The sequence below is a fragment of the Lissotriton helveticus genome, chromosome 7, assembly GCF_964261635.1.
Source record: "Lissotriton helveticus chromosome 7, aLisHel1.1, whole genome shotgun sequence".
In the NCBI taxonomy this organism is placed as follows: domain Eukaryota; kingdom Metazoa; phylum Chordata; class Amphibia; order Caudata; family Salamandridae; genus Lissotriton; species Lissotriton helveticus.
In genome coordinates, this window is record NC_136068.1 from 1,306,725,530 (window position 1) to 1,306,734,042 (window position 8,513).

The window sequence follows — 8,513 nt, forward strand, 5'->3', positions numbered from 1 at the left end:
TTCCATCATAAGTAACTTCTCTCCAATGTACCACAATCCACCCCATTCAAATCCAATCCACCTCACAGCAACCCAACCCACCCTAATCCAATCTACCCCACTCCAATCAAATCCACCTCACCTCAACCCAATCCAATCCAATGCACCCCCTCCCCAATTCATCCCACTGCAATCCAATCCACCCCACTACAAACCAAAGCACTTGCTAGCTCCTCCCACTTGTTGATTGTGCATTTTCTGTATGACCTTATATGTACCTAAAACCTTCTTTCTGTTCTTATACCGCCTTCTTTTGAGCCCCTGTGTGGGTATAAAAGGTCCATGTTCCTACTGTTCGGTGAGCTACTTCCTACACTACCGAAGGGTGTTGTGTGAATGTAGTTCCACCTCTTGAGGTTAATAAAGCGCATTGTTTTGTATTGCAGTTTCCGTGCCAACTTCTTCCTATTGGTCTAAGGACTTTGTGCAGTGAAGGGCGAACCCCTAGCACTGGTAGGCATAGCTGAGGCTCACCACGACAAATTTGCGCTCAACCAGTGGGGCTCATCGGCGACTCGGAAGCCCGAAGGAGTGGTCAAAACGAAGGATTGGAATCTCGCTATGGATGATCATTGCCAGAGGAGACCCGCATCTGGGCAAACCACGGCGTTTTTCCTCTCTTTCTGATCTGACCATCCAGGTGGTGCCAGACCTCGACTGAGATCTCTTCTGTTGATTCGCCGTGCAGTGACCATTTGGTCGATTCAAGAACTTGGCAGTTGGAATCTGGATGCCTGGGATTGGTAAGGTCATTTAGCGATGCTTGCTGTGGCTTTTGGAATTTGTATTGGCCAATTTGGGATATGTGAGTAGTTGATATATATAAATTGCAAATTATATAGGCAGGTAATTAGGAGAATTTTCTCTGTTTTGAACGGCACAACGTACAAGAGTACTTTAAGTGCTACTTTGGATATAATACTGCATATTCTGCACTATTTTTGGCATGCCTGTTTCTAGCACACTTCGTAGAATGTGTTGCTTTTGTAATGGTACCAGTTTTAGATTAGATGAAGCACAACCGGCTCCCACGGAACGGACGCATAATAGGGATATGTATATTAAATATGGTATTTTTTCTATAATGTACAGCACATTATGGAATAAATATACTCGTAAGGATTCAGAGTTGCGTTGGCCTAAGCATGGGTCATTTGATTTGCAAAAGATTCAGTATGTGGAATAACGAATGTTTAAGCGAAAGGCGAGGCAAGACATGTTTGGCTATGTACAAATGTGGGAGAAAGAAGTGTGTGAACGAATGAAGTGTGAGCAAGCCTTGGCCGAAAAGGAACAGCGTAAAAGCATTTATGCGAAAGCACTACAAATGAAAGATAAAGAAATTAAAGAGAGAGAAGATAGGGAGAGTCATTTACAGATAAATGGCCAATATGCTGTTCGACTACCTCTCTATCCGATTCTTAATAAACCCCAAGATGATTCTTTTTTATTAGACCGATCTCCGCCTCTGTATACTCTTCCTTCTGCTCCTCATGAGTCAGATGAAGACTCTTCTACAAAGTAGGAGAAAGCACGGGAAACTCGTTCTATGTTGTCCACTGAGCGTGCGTCTGAAATTAGATCTGCTGTTCGTCAAGCCGTTCGTAGTGTTGCCCTTGCTTCTGAACTTTTAGATGACATGAAAGATTGGCAGGAAAGGGAGCAAATATATTTTACCGAGGTATTTTCTGCAGAGGTCATTGAGCGGTTTAGGAGACATTCTGAGTAATTGGAGCCCGATGATGTAGCAAATAACTGTAAGCAAATGCGTGATGGTCTTTTTGTCTTCTCTCAGGTGGCTGATATGATCAGACGTTTGGTTAAACTGCGTGCTGATGCAGTCCGTTTGCGAGAGGAGAAAAAGGCAGCAGCAGCTGCACAAACATCTCAGAGCGGCGTGGCACAAGCTTCTATCTTCGGAACAGATAAGAATATGATAGTTCATGCAAACCTATGCGAGAAGCCGCACCATTTGTATGTTCCTCCTGGAGGCACGGGAACTAGTGATGATAAGGATTCTACTGATGCAAAGGGTTATTTTGTTTATAATTGGGTTTACACTCCTTGGAATAGAGTGGATGTCATGGCTCTTAAAACTGCATTACCTGATCCACGGAAGAATCCAGCAGCTTTTTATGAGGAAGTTGAGGGTGCTACTAGCTCTTGTACTATGACTCTGCCTGATATTGACCTGTTTTTTGGATGGATATTACCGCCTGATATGTGGAGAACTGTTCGTAAAGTTAATGATCGTACAGCTTTTGGTGTGGAATGGAAAGATTTAGAGCGAATGGATGAAGAAAGGGAACCCGCACAGAAACCATATCAGTTAATTTTAGATCTCCTGGCAGCTATAATAGTAAAGTTAAAGACGATTATTCCTCCTAAAAAGATAGACTCGACAGTATTAGCATTTTGTAAGCAAAAGGTAGGTGAATCGGTCTCGGCCTTTTCTACACGCTTTGATGGGGCATTCCACGATTTTAGTGGCCAGTCATTGACAGATGACACGGGCACGCATCTGTTTGTCGATAAATATGTCGCCAACCTGTTGCCAGGAATAGCTAGTCACCTAAAGGCCAGTGAGAGTTCATGGATTACCTCTTCTCTGGTTTCCCTTTAAACTATGGCTCACTATTATGAACAACAGGAGTTAGAAGGGAATGGCAGTGAGGATAAAAAGACAAAGAGTTAAAAACAAAGGTTATGTTGGCTCAGGCTTATGCTCCGCCTTCTAGAGGCAATGATAGAGGTGGACGTGGATCTTATGGTTCGTCCTTCCCTTCTTATACTCGTTCAAATTTGTCTGTCGACCAGTGTGCGTACTGTAGGAAATTTGGACATTGGGCTTCCGATTGTCCGGCACTACGTGCTCAGCAGTATCCACGTTGACGGGGACAAACGCGAAATCGTTCAGGATATCCAGGGCCTAGAGGGAGCACGGATGATCGTGCTAGGTTTGATTCTAATATGCGTGGACAGGATGGGTTTAACACTTTTGACAGACGAAATATCAAATGTCTGATTATATGCCGTCCGATTTCAAAGATTTTGCATATGCATAGGATTTCCTAGGATGGGGTAAGGAATCAGTTGAAGTTCCAGTAGATCAGAAGGGTCCCTATGTTACAGCACATATTTTGGGTTCTACTGATGAGTTTCTGGTTGATACAGGAGCTACTTGTAGCGCCTTATCTAAACACTTGGTTCCAAGGGCTCCCCTGTCTGGCTTAACTATTACATCGATAGGTTTCGATGGAACACCTTCCCTTAGCCCACTGTCACAACCACTTGCATTCCATGTTGATAAATTAACTGCTCCATGTCCATTTTTGCTTTCTCCAAACACACCAGACAATATTGTGGGTCTTGATATGCTTTAATATTCCAGGGTTACGATACGATGTTCCCGGAAGGAGTACGTGTCATTTTTAATGACAACTACCCTGTGATTGAGAGATCCTGTATTGTTAAAGAGGGCATTGCATTAGCTTCACTCCCTAGTACTTTGTGGGCTACTTCAGATACCGATGTAGGGCAAATGGTTATTCCACCAGTACATATTAGTGTCAAGGAGGGTGCTTCACTGCCACGATTGCCTCAATACAAAATATCTCAAGAAGGCAAAGAAGCACTTATATGCATTGTCGATGATTTGATTACGGTGGACGGTGTGGAAGAAGTTGCTTATAATGTTTGCAACAGTTCTATTCTTCCCATTTTGAAAAAAGACACTGACACTAGGATTTACAGATTTATTATTAATTTACGAGAAGTCAACAAGATTGTAGTACCCGAATACCCTGTCGTTTCTGACATAATGACACTGGTTACCTTAGTTCCTCCAACAGCAACTACATTTTCTGTATTAGATCTGAAGAATGCTTTCTTCTTGATTCCTATTCATCCTGATAGCCGATATTTGTTCGGTTTCACTTTGAATAATAGATCGTAGAATTCCTCAAGGGTACACAGAGAGTCAGAGCATTTACAGTCAAGCACTGAAATTACAACTTTTTTTTTTTTTTTTTCAACTTGATTATTTTACTTTGCCTGAAGGAGTTGCTCTCATACAATATGTCGATGACATCTTGTTGGCAGCCGATACACCTGAGCAGTGTGAAAAATGAACTTTGTCTCTGGTTTCTTTTCTTGCTACACACCACCATAAAGTGTCACGGAAGAAATTGTAAAGCTGTAGACCGAAGGTTACCTACTTAGGTCACCTTCTGTCTAAGGAGGGGCGTGCACTTAAACCAGATAGCATTCAAGCAATTTTAGACACACCAGTGCCTTCTACTCAGAAAGATGTTCGTGCATTAATTGGTTTGACATCGTTCTGCAGGCAATGGATATTAGGTTTTTCACACATCGTTAAACCCTTGCTAGCGCTTTTGACTAAAGACACTCCAATGCCCCTTCCATGGACAGATGAATGCCAGGATACTTTTCGTCAGCTACAACAAGCTCTTTGTTCTGCACCAGTGTTAGGCACTCCAGATTACACGAAGACTTTTACACTCTAAGTACAAGAGAAAAATGGGTGTGCATTGTCAGTTTTAGTACAGACACACGGTGACAAGCAGCGTCCCTGTGCATATTTTTCAGCAGTTCTTGACCCTGTTGCTCGTGCATTGCCTGGGTGCTTCCGCTCAGTTGCAGAAACAGCTGTGTCCATACGTCAGAGCGAGGGGATAGTTTTGTCACATAAACTGTTAGTGCCTGTACCCCATCGGGCGATGCCCTTTTGAATCAGACCTAAACCCAACACTTAACTAGTGTTCGCTTGACAGGATACTAATTGACATTGTTGGCCCCTCACATTACACTGAAGAGGTGTGCGACACTGAACCCAGCTACTTTGTTGCCATATCCAGCGGCACAGACTCAGTCACAGGAGTCTCACGATTGTATCTTCCTTACTGAGGAACAGACAAAGGGTCGCTTCCATTTGCAAGATACGCCCCGTTAGACCTAGATGGGGAACTGTGGGTTGATGGGACCTGTTTGAAGTTACCAGATGGCACAACGTCAGCTGCATATGCAATTACTTTTTAAAGAGACAAGGGAACCCAAAGGTAATACACTAGGGACCTTGGGCGCTTAATTGTTACTAAAGACAGGGGTCCCTAGAACATGAATATTGAGAGCTTGAATCAACATACTCTAAATAGCGGGTATGTTCTTTGTCCAGCCGGACAGAGTTTTATTTAAACAAATGTAAATGGTATCACAAAATTGGAAAATAATGTCAAGGGGCACAGCCTGTGGCTCACATAAAACAAGACAAAACAGCAATTTCACGCAAAACGGGCGGAGCGGTCTGTTTCCTTGTATTCAGTAGACAGACTTAATTCAATCAAGGTACCATTGTGCAATACATTCTGAATATTAAAAGACATATGGTACATAGGTGTCGACGTTTCCAGACTTAGATATGTATTGTATTGTATTGTATATTGGATTTGTAGAGCGCCTTATCACCAAGGGGTCTCTAAGCGCTTAGCGCAGAGTGGACATAGTGTTGTTAAGGGAGCAAGCTAGATGGTACCCTATGCCTCCTGAAACAGCACAGTTTTTAGCTTTTTCCTGAAGGGCAACAGGCTTGTTTCTTTGCGCAAACTCTCTGGCAGTTTATTCCAAGCAATGGGAATTGTGTAGGAGAAAGTGCGCCCTCCAAGAGAGGACAGTTTGAACCTTGGACGGACCAATAGTGCAGCATCTACTGATCGTAGATTCCTGCTAGGGGCGTACGGGACAAGACCTTCCTTGATGTATTTAGGGGCTTGCCCGTATAAGGCTTTGTGCGTAATGCATAGGCCCTTGAACTTGGCCCGCTGTTTCACTGGCAGCCAATGAAGTTTGCGAAGAAGGGGGGTGGCATGAGTCCTTCTTGGTTTCTTGAAAATGAGTCTAGCCGCGTCGTTCATGACAATCTGGAGTCTGTTCATCAGTTTTTGTGGAGTACCGACATACAGAACATTACCGTAATCCAGGCGTGCCAGGATTAGTGCTGATACTGCTCTCCTGAGAGTGTCCGCCGTCAAGATGGGGGACAATTTACGCAGTTGTCTCATTAGGTGGCATCCTCTTCAAGACAGTTATTTATAAAGCATGCCTGTCTTGAATTCATAAAGTTCCTTTCATACATACATAACATATATCATGAAACAAAGTAACAAAAAGAATTTACATGGAGGGAATTGGGAAAGAGAGAGTGATAATAATGTTTTAGACAATTTACTAGGCATGGACCAATATGGTAAAAGATCAGTGACTTATCAGTGACTTTAACGAGAGCAAGGTCTAACGCTCGGTTCAGTTACATAACAAGGGTCATTAATATATGACTTCCAGTGACATTGTGGCAAAATGGAGTGAGACTTCTCACTAATAACTTTTCAGTACGTTTTCCAAGGAGCGTAGTAAGAGAATTGACAGACGGTGCAAAACGGTGTGCAAAAGGTAAATGAAGTGAGAACGCCATATGATATGGAAGGATCTGCATGCTCGATTGTTAGGCTAGTCGGGCAGAAGAATTAGACTGGGTCCGGCACGGTGCATATATACAAGTTGTGATGTACGGCGCAGTGAAATGGGGATTACAACTAAGAGGGTAAGAATTTACCAGTGGGCTGAAAAATCGGTGCGAGTTTGCAGAACGATTAAGGATCAGGCGAAATCAGTCGGTCCAAGGGGGCATGTAAATAACCTGGAACAGAGAGTGCAATTAAAGAAATGGGCGGTAGATGTGACCCAAGTGGTTGAGTAAGAGTACAGGGGTTATGCTTACCCAAGAATAAAGGGTTTGCAATGTTCACCCAATTGAGGAGAATGCCGTCGCAGATGGCAATGTATGGCAAGTTCTGAAAAATTAAAAAGAGTAACACTAAGTCCCCGGTTCTCTAGGAGAGAGGGTCTTGTGGCAGGGAAGGGTAGAGGCGCTGGCTTACCGAGTGATTACTCGAGGTATTCGCCGGTCGGCGTAATCCTGCGGGGGTCGCTAACGGAGCGACGTGAATGGGAGGATATAAGGGGGAGTGGAATTGGTCACATGGGCGGTCTGTATGATAGTAGAAATAGACGACGTGCATTGCATTAGGAAGGTGGTGGCCATTTTGGAAGAGAGAGTGTTTAAGAGGTATAGAGAGGGTTTTTGGTTAGTGAAGGCTATACAGGGCGTGGATAGGAATGCAGTATAACAATTAGTTATACAGAGGCATAGAGTGGTAACTCGACAGGCATAAGGCTTGTGACAGAGATGTACACCTGACGGTTACCAAAAGAATACAACAGAAATTACGTGGCAGCCACCATGGAAAGGGTTGTGGATACATGATAGTAAAAATAGACGACGTGCAGTGCATTAGGAAGGTGGCGGCCATCTTGGAAGAGAGTGTTTATGAGGTATAGAGAGGATATACAGGGCTTGGATAGGAACGCAGTATAACAATTCGTTATACAGAGGCATAAAGTGGTAACTTGAAAGGCATTAGGCGTTTGATAGAGGTGTACACCTGACGGTTACCAAAAAGAATACAACAGAGGTTACGTGGCAGCCATCATGGAAAGGGTTTGTGGGTATGTAAGAAAGGAATATATATATATATATACAGTTAAAAAGGGGAAAACATTTTGTTAAAACTACAGCAGTAAGTGGTTATGTAACAGTCTATTCTGGTCAAAAATGAAATATTAGAGAAGTGAGGTCCAGTCTTCAAGGCGATTGAGGCCATTACGGCTACTGTTAGTGCGCAGTATCCAGTTCAGTTCCTCCTTATTCAATAATTGGGAGATATCTGCTCCTCTCGGTGGTCGTTTGATGGCAGTAATAATGGTCCATGTGAAATCTTTTTCATTATGTCCCATGGCCTGGAAGTGTTCAACTAGGGGCGCATTTGGGGTACTGCATCTAATCCGGCTGCAATGTTGGCCGATGCGTAGCTTGATTTTTTGTGTTGTCTGTCCCACATAGATTTTCATGCAAGGACAAAAGATGGAATACCCGACATTTGAAGAATTACAATTAGTGAAGTATCTTCTCTCATACTTAAGTGTCTCATACATAAATGTTTTTCCTTCAATTGTGGATTCACAAGCCACGTATTCGCCACATTTACCGTGGCCTGTAAGGGTGGGTAGGCCCCATGCATCATTTATAGCAACCCTGGCTGCAGGTTGCGGAAGTGCTGGCCTTACAAGGTGATCTCTAATGTTTTTTGCTCTTTTAAAGGCAAACATAGGGCGTTCTATATCTAGTGCACCGGCATTGAGTACTGGCCAATGTTTTAGTACGCTTTTCCGTATGGCATTAGAGGCTGGGGAGAAGGTTGTGACACAGATGAGTCTGTCCTAATGTTTCTTGGGCCTTGGTTCCAGGAGGACGTCCCGGGGACAATACCGGGCTCTTTTGAGAGAGCGACGCACAAGTTTGCGAGGTGAGGAAATTCGGTTCCGACTCCATTTTGTGTTTC